This window comes from Cherax quadricarinatus, unplaced genomic scaffold (assembly GCF_038502225.1).
Source record: "Cherax quadricarinatus isolate ZL_2023a unplaced genomic scaffold, ASM3850222v1 Contig243, whole genome shotgun sequence".
NCBI classification, from domain to species: Eukaryota; Metazoa; Arthropoda; class Malacostraca; order Decapoda; family Parastacidae; genus Cherax; species Cherax quadricarinatus.
This window is the reverse complement of record NW_027195269.1, coordinates 195,001-212,487: the sequence shown is the minus strand read 5'-3', so window position 1 is coordinate 212,487 and position 17,487 is coordinate 195,001. Positions and strand designations below refer to the sequence as shown.

General features: G+C 42.2%; 1 long non-coding RNA gene across 1 annotated transcript in view; it reads right to left on the bottom strand.

Moving 5' to 3' along the window:
- Positions 1–242: 242 nt before the first annotated feature.
- Positions 243–17,487, bottom strand: part of LOC138851278 (uncharacterized) — a 124,356-nt gene continuing 107,111 nt past the window's right edge. The window contains exon 3 of the long non-coding RNA XR_011391116.1: positions 243–366. This is a non-coding gene — a long non-coding RNA (uncharacterized lncRNA). The remainder of the gene's footprint in view (positions 367–17,487) is intronic.

The following is a 17,487-nucleotide window of genomic DNA, read 5'->3' as shown; positions in this document are numbered from 1 at the left end:
CACAAGAACACTGCAAAATAGTAAGATACTTGTGAACCACATCGGAATCTTTATTGGAAATGGTTCACCAATCAGTGACTTCATCAGTCTAACCTGGAGGAAAAATGCTGGACGATGAGAAGGAATCGCCTCAAGAACACTGAATATGTTATCACAAGAAAACCAGAAAATTCTCAGAAAGAACACGGCCGACATCAGAGCAAGAAAAGTAAACACGTTACTGCAAATAAGAAGGAATCTTACCAGTCTTGGAGACCTTCTTGAAGCAGGAACCAGCACAAGTGGTAGTGTTCATAGACCCGAAAAGTTTAGTGCAGTTTGCAGTCTGACACACGAAGCAGCTTAAATCTCCCTTTTCTGCATCTCCTGCTGACATTATTATAATAATTACAATAATGATAATTATATTATTATTATTAGTAGTAGTATTACTACTACTAGTAGTAGTAGTATAGTAGTAGTAGTAGTAGTAGTTGTTGTTGTTGTAGCAGAAGAAGTAGTAATAGTAGTAGTACTAATAGTAGTAGTACTTGTTGTAGTAGTAGTAGTACTAGTTGTAGTACTGGTAGTAGTAGTAGTAGTAGTAGTAGCAGTAGAAGTGGTAGCAGAAGGAGTAGGAGCAGTAACAGTAATAAGAAACAGCCAGGGAACACAAGAATTGAGTAATTAAGATGATCATGGTGGTTCACTCAAGGTTGAACAACTGTACCTTCAGGTTAAGGTAAAGTTAGAGGTTAGGACTATCCCGGCTTGAAGGGCTGTGCTACGACTATCCCGGCTTAAAGAGCTGTGCTAGGAATATCCCTGCTTAAAGGCCTGTGCTAGGACTATCCCGGCTTAAAGGGCTGTGCTAGGAATGTCCTGGCTTAAAGAGCTGTGCTAGGAATATCCCGGTTTAAAGAGCTGTGCTAGGAATATCCCGGCTTAAAGAGCTATGCTAGGAATATCCTGGCTTAAAGGGCTGTGCTAGGAATATCCTGGCTTATAGGGCTATGCTAGGAATATCCTGGCTTAAAGGGCTGTGCTAAGAATATCCTGACTTAAAGAGCTGTGCTAGGAATATCCCGGCTTAAAAGGCTGTGCTAGGAATATCTTGGCTTAAAGGGCTGTGCTAGGAATATCCTGGCTTAAAGGGCTGTGCTAGGAATATCCCGGCTTAAAGAGCTGTGCTAGGAATATCCCGGCTTAAAGGGCTGTGCTACGAATATCCCGGCTTAAAGGGATGTGCTAGGAATATCCCGGCTTAAAGGGTTGTGCTAGGAATATCCCGGCTTAAAGAGCTGTGCTAGGAATATCTCGGCTTAAAGAGCTCTGCTAGGAATATCCCTGCTTAAAGGGCTGTGCTAGGACTGTCCCGGCTTAAAGGGCTGTGCTAGGAATATCCTGGCTTAAAGAGCTGTGCTAGGAATATCCCGGCTTAAAGAGCTGTGCTAGGAATATCCCGGATTAAAGAGTTGTGCGAGGAATATACTGGCTTAAAGGGCTGTGGTAGGAATATCCCGGCTTATAGGGCTGTGCTAGGAATATCCTGGCTTAAAGGGCTGTGGTAGGAATATCCCGGCTTAAAGGGCTGTGCTAGGAATATCCTGGCTTAAAGGGCTGTGCTAGAAATATCCTGGCTTAAAGGGCTGTGCTCGGAATATCCCGGCTTAAAGAACTGTGCTAGGAATATCCCGGCTTAAAGGGCTGCGCTAGGAATATCCCGGCTTAAAGAGCTGCGCTAGGAATATCCCGGCTTACAGGGCTGTGCTAGGAATACCCCGGCTTAAAGAGCTGTGCTAGGAATATCCCGGCTTAAAGGGCTGTGACAGGAATATCCCGGCTTAAAGGGCTGTGCTAGGAATATCCCGGCTTAAAGAGCTGTGCTAGGAATATCCCGGCTTAAAGAGCTGTGCTAGGAATATCCCGGCTTAAAGGGCTGTGCTAGGAATATCCCGGCTTAAAGGGCTGTGCTAGGAATATCCCGGCTTAAAGAGCTGTGCTAGGAATATCCCGGCTTAAAGGGCTGTGCTAGGAATATCCCGGCTTAAAGGGCTGTGCTAGAAATATCCCGGCTTAAAGAGCTGTGCTAGGAATATCCCGGCTTAAAGGGCTGTGCTAGGAATATCCCGGCTTAAAGAGCTGTGCTAGGAATATCCCGGCTTAAAGAGTTGTGCTAGGAATATCCCGGCTTAAAGGGCTGTGCCAGGAATATCCCGGCTTAAAGGGCTGTGCTAGGAATATCCCGGCTTAAAGAGCTGTGCTAGGAATATCCCGGCTTAAAGAGCTGTGCTAGGAATATCCCGGCTTAAAGAGCTGTGCTAGGAATATCCCAGCTTAAAGGGTTGTGCTAGGAATATCCCGGCTTAAAGAGCTGTGCTAGGAATATCCCGGCTTAAAGGGCTGTGCTAGGAATATCCCGGCTTAAAGGGCTGTGCTAGGAATATCCCGGCTTAAAGGGCTGTGCTAGGAATATCCCGGCTTAAAGAGCTGTGCTAGGAATATCCCTGCTTAAAGGGCTGTGCTAGGAATATCCCGGCTTAAAGAGCTGTGCTAGGAATATCCCGGCTTAAAGAGCTGTGCTAGGAATATCCCGGCTTAAAGAGCTGTGCTAGGAATATCCCGGCTTAAAGAGCTGTGCTAGGAATATCCCGGCTTAAAGAGCTGTGCTAGGAATATCCCAGCTTAAAGAGCTGTGCTAGGAATATCCCGGCATAAAGGGCTGTGCTAGGAATATCCCGGCTTAAAGGGCTGTGCTAGGAATATTCCGGCTTAAAGAGCTGTGCTAGGAATATCCCGGCTTAAAGAGCTGTGCTAGGAATATCCCGGCTTAAAGAGCTGTGCTAGGAATATCCCGGCTTAAAGGGCTGTGCTAGGAATATCCCGGCTTAAAGGGCTGTGCTAGGAATATCCCGGCTTAAAGAGCTGTGCTAGGAATATCCCGGCTTAAAGAGCTGTGCTAGGAATATCCCGGCTTAAAGAGCTGTGCTAGGAATATCCCAGCTTAAAGGGCTGTGCTAGGAATATCCCGGCTTAAAGGGCTGTGCTAGGAATATCCCGGCTTAAAGAGCTGTGCTAGGAATATCCCGGCTTAAAGAGCTGTGCTAGGAATATCCCGGCTTAAAGAGCTGTGCTAGGAATATCCCGGCTTAAAGGGCTGTGCTAGGAATATCCCGGCTTAAAGGGCTGTGCTAGGAATATCCCGGCTTAAAGAGCTGTGCTAGGAATATCCCGGCTTAAAGGCCTGTGCTAGGAATATCCCGGCTTAAAGGGCTGTGCTAGGAATATCCCTGGAACAGGACATAGGAAACAGCTGCATCATCGATGACTGAACCAACACTGAGTGGAAGACTGTGTGATGCACTGGAACGACGCTGAAGATCCAGCAGACAACTGTGAAGCAAGAGTTCTTTCTCTGTGTTAACACACGACTATGTTAACACGCGAGTATGTTAAATCACGAGTATGTTAACACACGAATATGTTAGCAAACGAGTGTGTTAACACACGAATATGTTAACACACGAATATGTTAACACACGAGTATGTTAAAACACGAGTATGTTAAAACACGAGTATGTTAACACACGAGCATGTTAACACATGAATATGTTAACACAGGAATATATTAACACGCGAGTATGTTAAAACACGAGTATGTTAACACACGAGAATGTTAACACACGAGTATGTTAGCACACGAATATGTTAACACACGAGTATGTTAACACACGAATATGTTAACACACGAGTATGTTAACACACGAATATGTTAACACACGAGTATGTTAACACGAATATGTTAACACACGAGTATGTTAACACGCGAGTATGTTAACACACGAATATGTTAACACACGATTATGTTAACACACGAATATGTTAACACACGAGTATGTTAACACACGAATATGTTAACACACGAGTATGTTAACACACGAATATATTAACACACGAGTATGTTAACACACGAGTATGATAACACACGAGTATGTTAACACACGAGTATGTTAACACACGAATATGTTAACACACGAGTATGTTAATACAGGAATATATTAACACGCGAGTATGTTAACACGCGAGTATGTTAAAACACGAATATGTTAACACACGAGTATGTTAACACACGAATATATTAACACACGACTATGTTAACACGCGAGTATGTTAAAACACGAATATGTTAACACACGAGTATGTTAACACACGAATATATTAACACACGACTATGTTAACACGCGAGTATGTTAAAACACGAGTATGTTAACACATGAATATGTTAACACAGGAATATATTAACATGCGAGTATGTTAACACACGACTATGCTAACACGCGAGTATGTTAACACACGACTATGTTAACACGCGAGTATGTTAACACACGAATATGTTAACACACGAATGTTAACATACGAGTATGTTAATACACGAATATGTTAACACACGACTATGCTAACACGCGAGTATGTTAACACGACTATGTTAACACGCGAGTATGTTAACACACGAATATGTTAACACACGAATATGTTAGCAAACGAGTGTGTTAACACACGAATATGTTAACACACGAATATGTTAACATACGAGTATGTTAATACACGAATATGTTAACACAGGAGTATAGTAAGACACTACTATGTTAACACGCGAGTATGTTAACACACGAGTATGTTAACACACGAGTATGTTAACACACGAATATGTTAACACACGAGTATGTTAACACACGAATATGTTAACACAGGAGTATATTAACACGCGAGTATGTTAACACACGACTATGCTAACACGCGAGTATGTTAACACACGAATATGTTAACACACGAGTATGTTAATACACGATTATGTTAACACACGAGTATGTTAACACACGAATATGTTAACACGAATATGTTAACACACGAGTATGTTAACACAGGAATATGTTAACACATGAATATGTTAATACACGAGTATGTTAATACACGAATATGTTAACACACGAGTGTTAACACTCAAGTATGTTAACACACGAATATGTTAACACACGAGTATGTTAACACACGAGTATGTTAACACACGAGTATGTTAACACACGAGTATGTTAACACACAAGTATGTTAACACACAAGTATGTTAACACACAAGTATGTTAACACACAAGTATGTTAACACACAAGTATGCTAACACACAAGTATGTTAACACACAAGTATGGTAACACACAAGTATGTTAACACACAAGTATGTTAACACACAAGTATGCTAACACACAAGTATGTTAACACACAAGTATGCTAACACACAAGTATGCTAACACACAAGTATGTTAACACACAAGTATGTTAACACATAAGTTTGTTAACACACAAGTATGTTAACACACAAGTATGTTAACACACAAGTATGTTAACACACAAGTTTGTTAACACACAAGTATGTTAACACACAAGTATGTTAACACACAAGTATGCTAACACACAAGTATGCTAACACACAAGTATGTTAACACACAAGTATTTTAACACACAAGTATGTTAACACACAAGTATGTTAACACACAAGTATTTTAACACACAAGTATGTTAACACACAAGTATGTTAACACACAAGTTTGTTAACACACAAGTATGTTAACACACAAGTTTGTTAACACACAAGTTTGTTAACACACAAGTATGTTAACACACAAGTATGTTAACACACAAGTATGTTAACACACAAGTATGTTAACACTCAAGTATGTTAACACACGAATATGGGTGACATCCCAGGACATCCCAAAGACGACCTCCAGTGAAGGCAAGAACATCTTGCTGGGGACAGTCGGATTTAATTTACAGATAATGCAATTTGTTTTAGAGACAATAAGAGAAGGCAGAGGTTGTGTTTCCCTGTGACTGACATGCAGGATATTGTTAGCCATCTTGATGTCATTGACGGAGAAAACGATGTTGACAAGCATAGGAGTGAGGACCTTATTAATAGGTATAGGTCAGGAATCGACATAAGTAGTAGGGCAGCCTTTAATAATTGGAATTTTACCTAGAAGGGGTGTTGGAAATATATGTCTTCCTGAGCAACTGGTTGGTGGGACAAACACTGAATGAATATTGCGTCACCATTCACGGACAAGTGGGACCAGAGATGATACGTCAGGTGTGAGGGAGGGTCACTTATCTTAATGGTTCTGTATCTTAATGGTACTGATTGAGGCTCTGATATCATGAATTTTAGTAATAATAATAAAGTAACATTAGGTAAAGATAATAACAGAATCTGTGGAAAACAAAAGTGAATCAGGGTTAAGGTACAGAAAAATGATGAAAAATGCAACATATTAGCAATACTTATGTATTTTTATTCTGGAAATGTTTAGCCAGCTAGGAGCTTCATTAGTCCAATATGGAGAAAAACGATGGAAGAAGAAAAGGAGTTTGAGATAATCAGTCCCTCAGCCTGGAGTTGTCTTCAGTAAACCAGTTTTGATAGAGAACTGATGAACTCATCCTTTCCAGGAGGAGGGACTCTCTTCCAGTGTTTTCCTCTGTACTGGACTGATGAAGCCACTGGTTGGCGAAACGTTTTCACAATAAAGATAGTAAGTGTTGCTTAAGTTTATCATTTATTAATTTATCAGTTTTCTAAACCATTAATTTAAAAAAATCATCTTTACATATTGTATCATAATACATTAAGTGCCAGGAACAAGATAAGTGGTTGCAAGTGTTGCAAACATTGATTCTTTGATTCTAGGAGGCCTGGTCACAGACCGGGCCGCGGGGGCGTTGACCCCCGGAACTCTCTGCAGGTATTACAATAACTGAGACTTGGTTACTCTCCAGTTGAACCCATCTTACACGTGTGTTTATCCAACCTATTTCTGAGGTAACCTAAAGAGTTAGAATCAATTACCCTAATATGCAAATTGATTCATTCATCAACTATTTTATTTCCAAATTCCTTTCTAAGCCTAAACTTATTCTATTTGAACCCATTATTTCGAGTCATTTCTTGGAGAAATATCCTCAGAACCTTATTTAAATTATCTTCATTTATGCCTTTCATCCTCTTACACAGTTGAGTCCTTATAAATGTAAGGAGCATAAGAAAGAGCACTGCAGGAGGCCTTCTGGCCCATGCTAGGCACGTCTTACTACCAGCCACCACCTATTCATCTATTTGTCCAACCTATTTTAAAGCTGAATATCAAAATGGTATACAATACCGACAGGTTGGTAGGTAAGACACACAGGCATGTGTCTTATCTATCAACTTATTTTAAAGTTACTAAAAATTCTCGCTTCAGTGACGGTATTTGGGAATTTGTTTCAGTAATCGTAGCTTGGTCCAGCAGGCCTCCTGCAGTGCTTCTTTATGTTCATCCACAACACATTGCCAATCTAATGTTTTCCTGTACATTTTCTTAATCAAAGTTTTTCCAGCATGAATCCAGTGCAGCGAGTTCTGTCAGGGTGAATATTCTCAACAGGTTATTTATATCATCTTCATCTGTTTCGTCAGTCTATGAAAACTTTCTGATGTAGTGGATCAGTTCGAAATTGTTCATTGTATGTTGTTCAGCTGTATGAGGCCAGAGACCGTAACTGTGAAGTATACTGTATGAGGCCAGAGACTGTAACTGTGAAGTATACTGTATGAGGCCAGAGACCGTAACTGTGAAGTATACTGTATGAGGCCAGAGACTGTAACTGTGAAGTATACTGTATGAGGCCAGAGACCGTAACTGTGAAGTATACTGTATGAGGCCAGAGACCGTAACTGTGAAGTATACTGTATGAGGCCAGAGACTGTAACTGTGAAGTATACTGTATGAGGCCAGAGACCGTAACTGTGAAGTATACTGTATGAGGCCAGAGACCGTAACTGTGAAGTATACTGTATGAGGCCAGAGACTGTAACTGTGAAGTATACTGTATGAGGCCAGAGACCGTAACTGTGAAGTATACTGTATGAGGCCAGAGACCGTAACTGTGAAGTATACTGTATGAGGCCAGAGACTGTAACTGTGAAGTATACTGTATGAGGCCAGAGACTGTAACTGTGAAGTATACTGTATGAGGCCAGAGACCGTAACTGTGAAGTATACTGTATGAGGCCAGAGACCGTAACTGTGAAGTATACTGTATGAGGCCAGAGACCGTAACTGTGAAGTATACTGTATGAGGCCAGAGACCGTAACTGTGAAGTATACTGTATGAGGCCAGAGACCGTAACTGTGAAGTATACTGTATGAGGCCAGAGACCGTAACTGTGAAGTATACTGTATGAGGCCAGAGACCGTAACTGTGAAGTATACTGTATGAGGCCAGAGACCGTAACTGTGAAGTATACTGTATGAGGCCAGAGACTGTAACTGTGAAGTATACTGTATGAGGCCAGAGACTGTAACTGTGAAGTATACTGTATGAGGCCAGAGACCGTAACTGTGAAGTATACTGTATGAGGCCAGAGACTGTAACTGTGAAGTATACTGTATGAGGCCAGAGACTGTAACTGTGAAGTATACTGTATGAGGCCAGAGACCGTAACTGTGAAGTATACTGTATGAGGCCAGAGACTGTAACTGTGAAGTATACTGTATGAGGCCAGAGACTGTAACTGTGAAGTATACTGTATGAGGCCAGAGACTGTAACTGTGAAGTATACTGTATGAGGCCAGAGACTGTAACTGTGAAGTATACTGTATGAGGCCAGAGACTGTAACTGTGAAGTATACTGTATGAGGCCAGAGACTGTAACTGTGAAGTATACTGTATGAGGCCAGAGACCGTAACTGTGAAGTATACTGTATGAGGCCAGAGACTGTAACTGTGAAGTATACTGTATGAGGCCAGAGACTGTAACTGTGAAGTATACTGTATGAGGCCAGAGACTGTAACTGTGAAGTATACTGTATGAGGCCAGAGACAGTAACTGTGAAGTATACTGTATGAGGCCAGAGACCGTAACTGTGAAGTATACTGTATGAGGCCAGAGACCGTAACTGTGAAGTATACTGTATGAGGCCAGAGACCGTAACTGTGAAGTATACTGTATGAGGCCAGAGACCGTAACTGTGAAGTATACTGTATGAGGCCAGAGACCGTAACTGTGAAGTATACTGTATGAGGCCAACGATATATAAAGTTGAAGGATAACCTGAGTACTTCTATTATTTATACTTTTTGATATGAAGCCAAGAATAATGTGGGTTTTATTGCTACACTTATGCATTGTTGTCTTGACTTTATATTACTGATTGCCAGAATTCCTAAATTCTTATCGCATTTACAGTGATTAAGATCTACATTATCAAGATTATAACTGCCATGGTTATTCTCTTTTCCCATGCTGAGAATCTTACATTTATGAACATTAAACTGCATCTGCCAGGTCTTTGACCACTGCACCAAGCTATTCAGATCTTCCTGTAGTACTCTAGTGTCCTCATCAATATTTATCTGACGGCATATTTCAGTGTCATTAACAAACTTGTTTATGTCACTATTTATTATTTCATCTCTGTGATAAATGTACATTGTGAGTTACAAAAAGGCCCAACACTGACTCCCTCTGGAACACCGCTTGTGACTTGTCCCCTTGATGATTTCTCCCCATTTACGAAAATTCTCTGATGCCTATCAATAACGCCTCTATCCAAAAAATAATTTCCTTTTCTATTCCGTTAGCCTCTACATTAGCAGTCTCCTGTGTGGAACTCGATTAAAACCCTTAATGAGGTCCATATTCACAATATTGTTGTCATTAAGATGATCTAGAACCTCAAATACCTTAGTGAACGACCCATTATAAAACTATCCTAAGATTTATTACTCATTTTATATCTTTCAAGATAGTTTCAGATTGCTTTTCGCACTTATTGATTCCATGAGTTTTCCCCAGTGGAGGTTAGGTTAATTGAACTATAATTTGAAACTTGCCATCTATCTCTCGTTCTGTAGATAGGTATAACATTTGCAGCTTTCCACTTATACTGGCACTATATAATTTTGTGGTGATCCATTCAAGAGACTAGCTAATGGTTCCTCCTTACATTCCGTTATAACTCTTGAAAACAGTTCATCAGAGCCTGATGATCTGTTAAGTTTTAATCTGTTTGTTTGAGAACCATGTCATCATGGCTTTTTCATTACCTGTTTCCATCCTGACCTACATCAGTTTTTATTTCGTGAATTTGGACGGTATTTTCCTACGCAAAAACTGAGAGGAAGTAAGTGTTGAAGATTGTACACATTTCTTTGTCACTGACAGTGATCTGACCTGAGCAGTTTTTAGTGGGCCCATCTCCTTTCTAATTTTCTATGTACCTGAAAGAAATCTTTTGGGTTAATCTTCGATTTCCTTACATGCTTTTTCCTTCTTCCCTCCTACTGGGAAGGAAGAAAAAAGGGGTGTGTGCTAAAAACATCATTTATCAACACAGTGAGCCTCGGAGGCATCACTGCACGCCTTCCTGCATCTGGACAGATACTACAACACAACAGGAGACATTGCTGCACCTGAGCAATGACATATAAGGGTACGGTTCCTCGGTATAGCACAGCTTAGTGGTTTGTAGATGAATGGTGCAGGCGAGAGTGGTTGAGTCACAGTAGCGTTATCATAACTGGAGTGAGTAAGCTAGCTGTAAAGGTCACATCATACTGTGTATAGATTGTAATTATGCTCACTGAAGCCATGACAAGAGTCAGACAGTCACCTGCAGTCGGTGATACAGCGGCTTGACAACTATCATCCTCTCAACAGAGTTGGAGTTAGAGCAGAAGTTAGACTGAGCATCCCCAGACTGTTTTCTATTCATACCTCTGACGATCAGGAGGTGGAGTGATATGAACTCTCTTATGGGATAGGTCAGGACAAGAGTCCAAGGCAAACCCGGGAGTCATAGCAGGGACAACTATGACATGACATCTCCCAGAGCGGCGAGCATAAGTACTATCTATACACGGGAACCCAGACAACTCACGTATCTGATGCCTGAACTGACTAGTGTCAATCATCGAACGGTCACATCCAGGTGACATGTAACACGAGGGTGTTACAATGGTCTGGGTGCAGACCACACTTGGGAACACATGGAAAATGTGTACACCTGCACTGCACATGCAATAAAATTATTACCACATGGCTTGCACTAGCAGAAGATGTTTTTCTGTGCAAAAATCGACACTAAGGCATTCATGACCATGTGAGAACACCAGTAATGGATCAATGACTGAGAGAAATTCACGTAACATTACGACACTTACAGTAGTTCTTCTCTCAGTCTTTCTAGACATATCTGAAACACTAAATTGGCATATTAACTCTGTCATTGTGACATCATGGGGGTGACGTCAGACGTGACGTTGTGAAGTCATGTCATAGAGTGATATCACGAGGTGACATCGTGCTGGGTGAAGTCCTATGGTGACGTCGCGAGGTGACTTCGGGCAATGTCCTGGATGACGTTGTGAGGTTAAATCCTTGGGTGACATCGCGAGGTAACATCCTGGGGTGACATTGCGATGTGACGTCGGGCAGACGTCCTGGGTGACGTCAAAGTCCTGGATGACGTCGCAAGGTGACGTCCAAGAGTGACGTCGAGCAGACGTTCTGGACGACATCAAGCAACATCTTGGATGATGTCGTGAGGTGACGTCCTGGGATAGCGTCGCAAGGTGATGTCGAGCAGACGTCTTGGGTGACTTTGCAAGGTGATGCAGACATCCTGGGTGATGTCAGGGAGCATGGTGAGCCTTGGGTGGCGTCAAGCGGTGACGTCAGGGTGTGACATCGGAGAGCACGTCCTGGGGTGACGTCTGGCAGCAGACAACAGCATCGAGCTTGAATATCTGGTTTGATCAGGCATGGACAACACGTGGCTTGAACATCTGGCTTGATGATCCATACTGGTTGAGAACCCACATGGTTTGCTGATCCACACGGCTCAGAGATCCATGTGGCTTGTAGATCCACATGACTTCGAGTGACACGCGGAACTCAGGGTAGATTCAACTATACTGGACTCAAAAACACTGCAAAACTCACCTCTGATGTGCTGAAATAATTGTGCTGAGTTGAAACAACAGCAGTAACATACAGATGATGCTGAAAAAAACATACCCCCGGCCGGGATTGAACCCGCGGTCATAGAGTCTCAAAACTCCAGCCCGTCACGTTAGCCACTGACCAGCTAGCCACAATAAGATTCATCCAACTAGGTATATTTCTACACCATAGGAAGGTTAGCACAGGCAAGTTTTTACAGACGAATCTGACTTAGAAACAGCAAGGGATGCTGTGGAGTCTCATGTGATAAGGTTTTCCGATGAAATTCACCGAAATAAGGCCTTCATCTTGCTTGTACCTGTGTCTGGATGCTGAGAGTGACATCAGGAGAACTTGTTAACAGATGGATTCTGCTTGTAAGAGTTGATGAAGAGTAGACATCATCTTCCTCCATCTCTCTGGCCAACACCACTGTTGCGACCATTATAATAATTATTATTGTGGGTGGCGGTGAAAAAATGAATACTCTTCTCTGTCCCAGACTTTTTCTTTGCCGATTTCATGGGACTGATAAATTACCTGGGTGGGCTAAATTGGGATGACCTGAATATGGGTCAGGTAGGTGATTTTGGTTGCCAATATGACGTTTTTCAGACCATAGTTCTAGCTGCCCAGACAACTTTTGTTCCAAGTAGGGAAATTAGATCTAATAAAAATGATCCCAAATGGATGAACAATAGATTTAAACATCTCATTGGTCAAAAGAGAGGCATATATAGGCGTATCAGAAGAGGGGATGGGCAGTTAAGAAATCAATATGTTCAACTAAAGAGAGAAATAAAAAAGGGAATATGAAAAGCAAAAAGAGATTATGAAGCTAAGGTCACAAGGGACTTGAAGACTAACCCAAAAGGATTCTTTCAGGTATAGAGAAGTAAGATTAGGGACAAGATAGACCCACTTAAGAATAACTCTGGTCAGATCACTGACAGTGATAAGGATATGTGAGAAATTTTCATTACTTACTTCCTCTCAGTTTTTAACCAGGAAAACACTAGCGAAATTTCAGAAATAATAAATTATGTAGAACAGGACGATAATAAACTATGTACGATTGCAGTAACTAGTGACATGGTCCTCAGACAAATAGAGAAATTAGAACCTAACAAATCCCCAGGTCCTGATGAACTGTTTGCAAGGGTGTTAAAGGAATGTAAAGAGGAGCTTAGCATACCATTGGCTAATCTTTTTAACATATCACTACAAACTGGCATAGTGCCTGATAAGTGGGAAATGGCAAATGTAATACCTATTTACAAGGCAGGTGGCAGGTCCTTGGCTTCGAACTATAGACCAATAAAACCTACTTCCATAGTGGGAAAATTTATGGACTCAATAACTGCCGAAGCAATTCATAGCCATCTTGAAAGGTATGATTTGATAGATGAATCTGAACACTATTTTGCAAAGAGGCTTTTCTGTCTTGTGAATTTACTAACTTTTTTCACTAAGGTGTTTGAGGAGGTAGCTCCATATACTGTGTATATGGACTTCAATAAGGCTTTCGATAGAGTTCCACATCAAAGGCCATTGAGGAAACTTAAGGCACATGGAATAGGAGGAGAAATTTTTTCCTGGGCAGAGGCATGGTTGAAAAATAGGCAGCAGAGAGTTTGCATAAATGGGGAGAAATCGGAGTGGGGGCACGTCACAAGCGGTGTTCCGCAGGGGTCAGGGTTGGGCCCGTTGTTGTTTACAATTTACATAAACAACATAGATGAGGGAATAAATAGCGACACAAGCAAATTTGCTGATGTCACAAAAATAGGCCATCCAGTTCATTCTAATGAGGACACTAGAGCACTCCAGGTTGATTTGAATAGACTGTTGCAATGGTCGGAGAAGTGGCAGATGCAGTTTAATATAGACAAATGCAAAGTTCTAAATGTTGGACAGGAAAATAACCATGCGACATATAAACTCAATAATATAGATCTTAATACTACTGATTACGAAAAGGATTTAGGAGATCTAGTTAGCAGTAATCTACAACCAAGACAACAGTGCAATAGCATTTGCAATAAAGCTAACAGAATCCTTGGCATCATATCTAGAAGTATAAATAATAGAAGTCCTCAGGTTGCTCTTCAGCTCTATATATCCTTGGTTAGGCCTCATTTAGACTATGCTGCACAGTTTTGGTCACCGTATTACAGAATGGATATAAATGATCTGGAAAACTTACAATGGAAGATGACAAAGTTGATCCCATGTATCAGAAATCTTCCCTATGAGGATAGACTGAGGCCCTGAATCTGCACTCTCTAGAAAGGCGTAGAATTAGGGGGTTATATGATCGAGGTGTATAAATGGAAAACAGGAATAAATAAAGGGGGTGTAAATAGCGTGCTAAAAATATCTAGCCTAGACACGACTCGCAGCAATGGTTTTAGTTGGAAAAATTCAGATTCAGGAAGGATATAGGATAGCACTGGTTTGGTAATAGAGTTGTGGATGAGTGGAACAAACAAAACGTTGTGTAGTTTTAAAAATAGGTTAGATAAATACATTAGTGGGTGTGAGTTGGACCTGACTAGCCTGTGCTACTAGGTCTGATGCTGTGCTCCTTCCTTAAGTGGAAGTGACCTGATTAGGTGGGTCATTGGGCTAAGCCGGAGGGTGACATGGACCTGCTTTGAATGGGTCAGTAGGCCTGTTGCAGTGTTCCTTCTTTCTTATGTTCTCATGTTCACGGCGTGCCCAGATGGCCAGCCAGGCCCCCAGCCCACAAAGGAGAAAATAGATAAAGGACTTGTGGACGGTAGGTTGGGGTAGTGCTGAAGAAGAAAGAGAGAGGCAGCATCTCGTGGGTACAAGGTAACCCAACGTCAAATATAAATCCCAACAGGGTATACATTAAATAACAAAAAAAGGCACAATACCGTGACTGAAAAGATACACAAATAACTCGCACATAGAAGAGAAGAGCTTACGACGACGTTTCGGTCCGACTTGGACCATTTACAAAGTCACACTAACGAGAAGTAGAGCAGGACGGGTATATATAGGCAGGAAGTGGTAGAGGTAGTAGTAGTAGTAGTAGTAGTAGTAGTAGTAGTAGTAGTAGTGGTGGTAGTAGCAGAGGTGGAAGGAAGTAGTAGTGGGGAAGTAAGGAGGAGCTAGTCAAATACTAAGAAAAGGGAGCACTGCAAGGGAGCTAGGTGCCCACAAGGGAGCTAGGTGCCCACAAGGGAGCTAGGTGCCCACAAGGGAGCTAGGTGCCCACAAGGGAGCTAGGTGCCCACAAGGGAGCTAGGTGCCCACAAGGGAGCTAGGTGCCCACAAGGGAGCTAGGTGCCCACAAGGGAGCTAGGTGCCCACAGAGGGAGAGCGAGAACACAGAGGTGGGGGGAAGGAAATAATAAAATAAATAATGAAGAAACAGAAACTCCGTAAAGCTGATGTCTTGCTCTCTGACTCACGTACCTACACTCCTCTCGTTTCCAACCCTCTTGATCACATCAAGAGATCTTTCAACAAGAAACTAAGGACTCTCTCCGACCTCTGTCCTCCTAACTTTGACCTTGTTCAACGGTTTCGTCCCCTCAAGGAAGGTTCCTTGAAGTTGGTGAGGGGCTCTTGATTTAGGGAATTGGATCTGTGCTCCAGTTCCCCGAATTAAGCCTGAATGCCTTCCACATCCTCCCCCCAGGCGCTGTATAATCCTCCGGGTTTAGCGCTTCCCCCTTGATTATAATAATAATCAACGGTTTCGTGTCATCTGTCCCTCTCTTCCCTATTTCTATGACCTTCCCAAAACCCATAAACCTGATATTCCCCTACGTCCTATCATATCCTCTAGAGGTTCTGTCTCTTTTTCTCTTGCTTCTTGATTGGCCAAAACCCTCACTCCCTTTCTTGGTACTTTTTCTCCTGCCCACCTCCATCACTCTCATGACTTCGTTGAATGGGTTCGCCCTCTCCCGACCTGTAAGATGCTTAGTCTTGACGTCGAGTCCCTCTTCACCAATGTCCCTCTTGATGATGTCATTGATTTTCTTAGAGAGAAGGCCAATGAAGGGTTTCTTCATCTCCCTATACCTATTGATGTCTTTCTTGATCTTATCCGCCTCTGTGTGGACTCTAATTCCTTTTCCTTACAAGGTAAATATTATTCTCAAACCTTCGGTGTGGCTATGGGCTCTCCTCTCTCTCCTGTCCTTGCTAATCTTTACATGGAATACTTCGAGACTGTTCTTCCAATTATCGATGTGCAACCTTCACTCTGGCTCCGCTATGTTGATGACATCTTTGCTCTGTGGCCTCATGACTCTTGTCTCTTCCAACCATTTCTTGATGCTCTTAATAATCTTGCCCCTTCCATTAAGTTTAATGCTGAATGGGAATCTAATTCCTTGCTTCCTTTTCTTGAAGTTCATGCCCACCGCTCAGATACAGGTTTTTTTCTTTTCTGTTTACAGCAAACCTATGCACAGTGGCATGTACATTCTCTACTTTTCCTGTCATGCTTCCCCTGTCAACAAAATTGTTCTTATCTCCCTCTTTCTTCATGCTCTCTGCATCTGTAATCCTCAGTTCCTTCCAACAGAAATTTCCACTCTTCAAAATTCATTTTCCCGTCTTGGCTACCCTTCCCATTTCATAGACCCTGCTTTCTCACCTGCTAAACGTAATTTCTTCTCTGCCAAACTCTCTACTCCTGAGAACTCTTCTGTCCTCTGCCTTCCCTACATCTCTGGTCTTTCCAATCACAACAACTCTCTCCGTTCCTTAGACATCAAACTTAATTTCCGCCAGACTAACACTCTTTGCACTAATCTCGTTCATACCTCTCCTCCCTTTACAGATGTTCCTGGTGTCTACTCTATTTCTTGCTCCTCCTGTCCTCTTCAATACTTTGGAGAGATTGGCCGATCTCTTTCTGACAGACTCCGGGAGCACAAAAATAGTGTTAGGCTTGCCGACACTAACAATGTTCTTTTCTGTCACGTCAGAGATCACAGCCATCCTGTTGACTGGTCTTGTGCTAAAACTGTCTTCCCTACTTCCAACTTTAACAGTCGCCGTCTAGTTGAATCCTCCCTAATACACAACTTTCCTTGTATGAATCTTAGCCCTGGCTTCGTCTCTGTAGATGCCTTCCTCTCCCACTACATTGCAAAATGATCCAAACTTCAGAACACCCTTGATTTAACCTGATTCCTCTTTTTTTTTCTCCTTCCCCTTTCCTCTTTCCTTTTTCTCTTCTGGGTTGTCATTCTTTCCTCTGCCTTGTGTTTCTGTTCCTTCATTATTTATTTTATTATTTCCTTCCCCCCACCTCTGTGTTCTCGCTCTCCCTCTGTGGGCACCTAGCTCCCTTGTGGGCACCTAACTCCCTTGTGGGCACCTAGCTCCCTTGTGGGCACCTAGCTCCCTTGTGGGCACCTAGCTCCCTTGTGGGCACCTAGCTCCCTTGTGGGCACCTAGCTCCCTTGTGGGCACCTA